Below are 7,448 nucleotides of genomic sequence, written 5' to 3' on the forward strand. Positions count from 1 at the left end.
TATTACCTACGCCTTAAGAGAAAGTGAGAACTTGAATTACTTTACAGCAATGGTATTCAATGGATGTGATCTTTGCCCCCAAGGGACATTTAGTAATGTCTGCAGACTCTTGGTTTTCATGACTTGTGGGGGCAGGGAGAGCAGGGGATTGAGGTCCTTCTGGCATCTAGTGGGTAGAGGCCAGGGATACTACTAAACATCCTTCAATGCACAAAGACAGCCCCCATAACAAAGATTTATCTGGCCCAAAATATCAAAAATGCTGAGGCTGAGAACCCTGCTTTACAAGTTGCTTTTCTGTGTTTATGCAAATGAAGGCCCAGAGAAGAGGGTCCTGTAGGTGTGAGTCCAGAAGGACTAGTATTAGGAAGGAGCCTGGACTTGCTTCTGTGGTAGAGGCTGACAGGAGCTGGTGAGTTATGATGCTTGCGGAGTTTCCCCGGGGGTGGGGCTGGGGCCCCAGGAGAGGGCGCTGAGCCCTGGAGGCCTTGGTAAGAACAGAGCATTGACTGGATCCAACCAGAAAGCACTGAACCTGGGGGAGGCCAGGTGGACATTCTGCCAAGTGAGAACCCACTAACCGAGCAAGGAGATCAACGGGGCTGAGTCTGGGGCAGATCAAGGGTTTCCAGAGGAAGAGAAGGAGGCTGGGGAGCCTAAGGGGTAGAAAGGTAGGGATCAGGAGCCCTGCCACGAATCTGGACTTCTTGGAGCTGGTTTTCAAACTAGAGATCCTCTAGAGTCCGCTGGTTCTCATGACTGCCTGGCCAGTAAAATCACCTCATACCTAGGCCCCTCGCCCAGAGACAGTTATTAAATTAGTCTGGCTTAGGGTCCTAGTACTGGAATTTTAAAAGCTCCTCCAGGTATTCTGGGTTGAGAAGCACGGATCTAATCCATACATTGCACATCAAGATGCCTCCGAGGCTAGGCAAGTAGAGAAAATGAGGACAGGACAGAGTCCACTTCAGTGGGCAGCCTGTGCTCGGCTGTAGCCCACTGTTGCCTTGTAGAAACCTGGGCTTAGTGCTGCCAAATCTTCCTGTTTTCTTTTTTGCTTGTTTTTATTTTTTTTGAGAGGCCTAAAATCCAGATTTTTTTTCAACATTGATTCCAAATATCTTAAAATCCCATGTCAAACAAAACATGTATGCAGAGCACATTGGACCCTTGGGCTGTCATTTAGCAAACTCTGATCCAGTTCAGTGGTTTTCACACTTTTTTTTTTTAGCCACAGAAGGTTTTCTCCAAACAAGTTATTTTGTGGAACCACTACAGATTAAATAAATCCAAGCAGAGTTTTGGTCAGATCAGGGCAGAGACACAGCTTTTCCTTCCAGCCCCAGGCAGTTCTTGTAGCTGCTCCTGAGTGAGGCCTCTCTGGTTCTGGGGAGTCTCTCTTGTTCATTTACCAGATGAGGAAACTGAGGCCCTTCAGAACACAGTCCCTGAGCAGAACCAGCCCCGTGGGCCCATTTGAAAATGTGTGGGGATGCTTAAAGTTGTCACTGTTGACAAAACAGACACTACTGGCATTTAGTTCTAGGGGCCAGGAATGCTAAACTTCCTGCAATTTCCAGGACAATAAAGAATCATCCCACACAAAATGCCAACAGCTCCCTTCTGGGAAACACCAAAGGAGGAAGGGAGACCCTGAGAAGGAACACCAGCTGGCAAGATCACAGCAAGTGCACACTAAAATGTTGGCCCTTGCCCCACAGGCTTGGGGACTTCAGCTGTACCCAAGAATAGGAGAGGTCACTGGCTAGGGTCAGGTTGGCTTTACTCCAAAACACAGGGGCGAAAGGGATATATAAAAAATTAAAACTAAGTAGCCTCCTGAGGTGAAGTAGCTACTACATAAAAAGCTAAGTGTCAGATTTTAAAAAGCAACCCTGGGAAAGGAGATGGAGCTGCTGGGTGTCTTCAGCCCGGGCTGGAGGCCAGTGATCTGCACTGGGAGGAGGCAGGTCAGCTGCTGCAAGGAGCAGAGGTGCTGGGAAATGCCGGAGCAGGGTAGTCACGCAGGTTTGCTCTCCCCAGTGGTCATTTAATCCCTCGGCCAAAATATGCCAGGTTCAAAAATAGGGTGTGGGAACAGAAGGTGAAAAAGGGTGTTCCCCAGCACTCCAAGGAAAGTAGACCCAAAGGAGAACTCATCTATTTTTGTCATCACAATGCCACATGTCATATAGAGTTTTCCCACTTATAGAAACATTACTACGGAATTACCTTCTCAATAACCAACGGGCAAGGGCAGAATTATCCACATTTTATAGTCAAGGAGATGGGGCCTCAGTGGCGCTTATATGATGCTTTCCTTTTTAAGTGTTGATTTTGTTTGTTTATACTTCCAATAATCATCCTTGTGAGGAAGGTCAAGGGAGGGATTCCTATTCACAGTCTGTACTATAGACCAGCAGTTTTCAAACTGTAATGGGTATCAGAATCACGGAGGAATGTGGTAAAAACATAGTAAGCCCTACCCTATTTCAAGGAACCTGGGTCTCTGTCCTCTCTCTTAGCATGCCAGGTAATTCTGATACTCACCGACACCCAACCAGCCTAACCCAGCTCAATTAGACAAGTTCACTTTTCATGTACTTGAATATCACAACAACACCACAATTACTATATGGGTTTCTAACCGCTTAGTGTCTCAGGTGTTGATGGAGATAAGACAACATCCAGTGGTGTGTTAGTAAGCTGGCTCTTGGTGGGGGCAAGCCCTTAGATTTGCAGTGTGCCTGTTTCCATACTCCTCCCATGGCCAGTTTCAAGCCACCAACATGACGTCACTGAATGTGGAGTTGAGAAAGAGATGCGCACAACTGACTCTTTTGAGACAGTGTAAGCCAGCCCCAGCACACACTTCTATGTCCCATCTCCAAAGCTAGAGATCTTTCCCCTAAAATATCCAGAACTAGGACATGGGACAGGCCCATGAGGGAAACAAGGAATGCATGTTCAATGACAGCATCATTTTCAGGTGCGAGAGTATTGCTCCCACTATTTTACCGTGATCTTTGAAGGGCAAAAGACATGACTTTGAATCCCAACTTTGTGATTATTGGCTGTGTGACCTTGGATGAGTCTGAAACCTCTCCAGGCCTCAGATTCCTCATATCTAAACTAGGGCCAATAACACAGTAACACAGTCCTCAAAGAGAAACCTTAAAGGGTATATTTTTATGTATATATATATATATATACACAATATATATATAATTTATATATATTATATATATTATTGTTTTATATATACTATTATATATATTGTATATATATATACATATATATATATATAAATAAAATATGTAAGCTAGTACTCACTCCTCAGCAACTAGGGATACTTAATAAATGTTCATGCTTTCCCCTTCTTCTCCCACATGCCTCACATTTTTAGGCCTAGAAAGGACCCCATAACTCTTCCCATCCAGATGTCTGCTGGGGAATAACAGACTCAAGCAGGGCAGTTACTTTGCTCGGCAAATCACGGCCAATTGATATGGAAGCCCACCTGCATCCTTGCCTCTTGACTCAAAAAGTCAGGAAATTTGTCACTAAACTCCAGTCTCCCCATTCCTCAAAGTACACACAAGTTGGTTTCCATGGACCAACCTGGAAGCCAAGTTGTGGAAATTCTGCACATTTATATTGCAGTGATTTTGTCATTGTCACTTTACGTGCAAAACTTTTGACAGAGAAGTCTAAAGGCATTTTGCTTAAGCAGCCTGGGCTTTGGACTGGGGCTGGCGCTGAAGAAAGTCACCTTCACCTTTCTGCCACAGATGATGGAAACATTGAAGCTATGGATAATGCCTCTGCATCCTCTTCCCTTCACACCAGCTAAGGTGTTCTTCATTTCTCTTGGCAGGCTCAATTTCCACCATGTTCTCCCAAGCTCTTCTTCTCAGCTCCCCGGGGCGTCCCACAACCAACCTGTGTGCTTGGGTGGCAGCAAAGGCTGGGGCTGCTGAAATGTGCACCAGATATGCCTTTGGCTGTGTTTATCAGACCCAGCCTGGCTCCTGTGGCTGAAACAAAGGATCTGGCTGTTCAGGTGACCCTGGCCTGCCTGCAACCTGCCCATCTGGCCTGAAGAGATGGAACCTTCCTCTCAGCTCTGCCTTTCATTTACTGCTCTGGGCCCAGGCAAAGACCTTGCCTGTTGTGCTTCAGTTTCCTCATCTCTGGGGAATGGTATCTTTGTTTCACACGGGACACTGTGCATTTTACAGCAGCCCCTTTACCTGTGGTTTCCGTTTAATACCATTACAACCTGTGATGTAGAGCAGCGGTCCCCAACCTTTTTGGCACCAGGGACCAGTTTTGTGGAAGACAGTTTTTCCAAGGACGCGGGTGTGTGGGGGTGTGGGAGGACGGTTCAGGCGGTAACGCGAGTGATGGGGAGCGATGGGGAGAGGCAGATGAAGCTTCACTTGCTCACCCACCACTCACCTCCTGCCGTGTGGCCTGGGGGTTGGGGACCACTGCCGTAGAGGATAACACAACTAGTAAGGTGGGACTTCAGCCCAGGTCTGGGCCCCAAGTCCAGAATTTTTGCCCTTCCCCCAGCTGGCTTTTTTAAAATAAAACTTTATTATATATCTGTGTGTACAATATTATATTTCAATTTCTATACACTACAGTGTGCTCACTACCAAAAGTTTATTTTCCTTTCACCACCATACAAGTGACATGCTCCCCCCAACCCTTCTCCTCTGGTAACCAATACTCTGTTCTCTGTATTTACATGCTTATTCTCATGTGGTTTGGTCTGTTCATTTATTTATTTTTTATTTTTTTATATTCCACATATGAGGGAAATTGATAGGGGCTGAGACACCAAGTCTAGGGTTCTGTTCCACTGTGCAGGACTTGCCTCATTGCCTTGGCCTCACCCTCACTTCTCGCTGCCCCTCTCTTCCGGTGGAAGTTGCTTTGCTACCCGAGAGCAAAGTGTGCTGGCTGGACATGCACAGCTTGTGTGATGTGAGCCTCACAGAGCAACCAAAGAGTTAAGTGGAAGACAGTCACTCTTTTTTTTTTTTTCGGGGGGGGGGTGCCCGCACTGTGTAGCATGCGGGATCTTAGTTCCTTGACCAGGGATTGAACCCATGCCCCCTGTATTGGGAGTGCAGAGTCTTATCCACTGGGAAGGAAGCCCCAACAGTCACTCTTTACACTCCCCATCTGAGTTCCTGGTTAGAAGAGCCACCACAAATTTTCCTGCTCTTTTTTTCCCTTTGTGCACTTGTGTCCTGCCACCAAATACTCTTTTGGGACACAGAATGTATTTTTTTTTTTCCTTTCTTTCCAGTTCCTTTTGGCAGAAGGGTCAGGAAGAACATATAATATTTGTGGAATCCATCAGTTCCACAGACACCTGGGCTGAATGTGGACCACAGAGAGAACTTGTTTGTCCCATGTGACTGCTGCTTAGGAGAGTAAAGATGAGGGTGCTTAGAATCCACAAAACATCTTAGGTGAGGGAATTTCCCAGCATATCCTGAAACATTACCAGCCTCTATCCTGCCTTTTCCACTAAATAAAGACTTCTCTGACCTCTCCAGCTGGGATGAATTTCTTCATCCCAAATGCAAACCCCACCTCGAATCTCAGTGGCCATGCTCCTACTTAGCACTTCATCATTCTCTGTATCATTTATCTGGTTCTCTTGGTAGATTGTAAATTCTTCCAGTAGAACGACCACTTCTTAATCACACTACCACCAGCACCATCACCCAATACCTAATAATAATATTGATAATGATAATAGCAACTTCTATTTATCAAATGCTTATTGTGTCATAGACTAGTCAAACAATATCTTACTTCATCTTGCATCAGCCTACTGAGGTAAGTAGTATTACCATTCTCATTTAAGAAAATTTCCAAGGGTTACGTAGAAGCAAGAGAAGGACCTAGGATTTTCAACACAGGTTTGTCTGATTCTCTAATTCCCAAGCTGTTGTTCCCAACTTCTATGGTCTCCTGCCTACCAGAGTGGCTGGGAAAATAGGCCTTCAACAAGGGAATTCCAACCTTGCCTTACTAAGAATCAGCACTGTCCGAACAGAAAGAAGACATACGGTGTCGTTTTATCCCACACTCTCATCTCACCGATGAGGGAATTAAAGCCAAAGAGGGGAAAGTGAGTCAACCAAGGCGGCCCAGCCAGCTGGTAGCACAGCACAACCGCCAGCCCCCGCCATTTCCCCTGCTGCCTGCCACCTCTCTGCCTCTCACCTTCCTAAAGAGTTTCCCAGGGACAGGAATTGCTCAGTATTGGGAGAGATTAAGCAGGAAGAGGGTGTGGGCACAAATGTATGTCATGTTCCCTGATCATGCTGCATAGAAAACCAGGGACATCTCAGCCTCCCCGAAGCTTTACTTTCCTGAAAAGTTGTGCATAGATCAAATGCTGACTTTCCCATTCCGGTAAGTCAGCCTCCAGAGTGTGAGTCAGTCTGGTGTGTGGCTGGGAGTCTGTGCATTGGCTCTGTATTTGTGCTGGCTGTCAGTTGACGGTATGTGTATGGACTTTAGAACATACAAGATTATATATATGTATACATATAGTATATGGTCCATATACAGATGGTATATACGGGGAGACATAATGTGTGTATATATATGTATGTATGCGTATTATATATATATGTATATACACACACATATATAAAACCTCATGAAATTATTTTTCCATTGTAGTCTGTGTCCCTGGGTTATTGTTTAGCCCACTATTGGCATTTTATACCAGATAACTCTCTGTTGTGGGAGCTGCCCTGTACACTACAGGATGTTTAGCAGCATCCCAGGCCTGTACCCACTAGATGCCAATAGCATCTTCCTGCCCTACATTGTGACAATCAGAAATATTCCCAGACATTGCAAAATGTTCCCTGAAGGAAAAATGTGCCCTGGTCGAGAACCACTGATTTAGCCTCCTGTCTTTCTTAGTCCTTTGGTGGAGAGTGGGATGCTAATTGGTGAAGAGAGCAAATATCCAAAACTTCAGCTAGGATTTATACCGTAAGGATACTCTAACCTGCAATTTGAAAATATTCTTATGGTTTCCATGTGTTGCATGCTTGCTTCGTGCCCTATAGGAGGCTAAGGGATTTAGCTCACTTACTCCTCACAAGAACCCTGTGGGGAAGCTATTTTTTCCACATTGCAGAAGAAGAAACTGAGGCTCAGAGAACTTCGTCTAAAAAGCCACACAGTTAACAAGCAGCAGGGAAAATGTTAAGACCAGGTTTGTGTTCTTCACCTCCGTGTGAGTGTTTCTGTCCAATGGGCAAAGTTCATGCTGGGTGTGTACTGTAATCTCTTAGGTGCATGGGGCAGAAATAAAGCTTGAGAACCACTGCTCTGTGCTCTGTCCCTTGTTGGTTGGTAATTCCAGAAACAATGAATATCAGGGTTGGAAGAGACCATCA

Source organism: Balaenoptera musculus, chromosome 3 (assembly GCF_009873245.2).
Source record: "Balaenoptera musculus isolate JJ_BM4_2016_0621 chromosome 3, mBalMus1.pri.v3, whole genome shotgun sequence".
Lineage (NCBI taxonomy): Eukaryota > Metazoa > Chordata > Mammalia > Artiodactyla > Balaenopteridae > Balaenoptera > Balaenoptera musculus.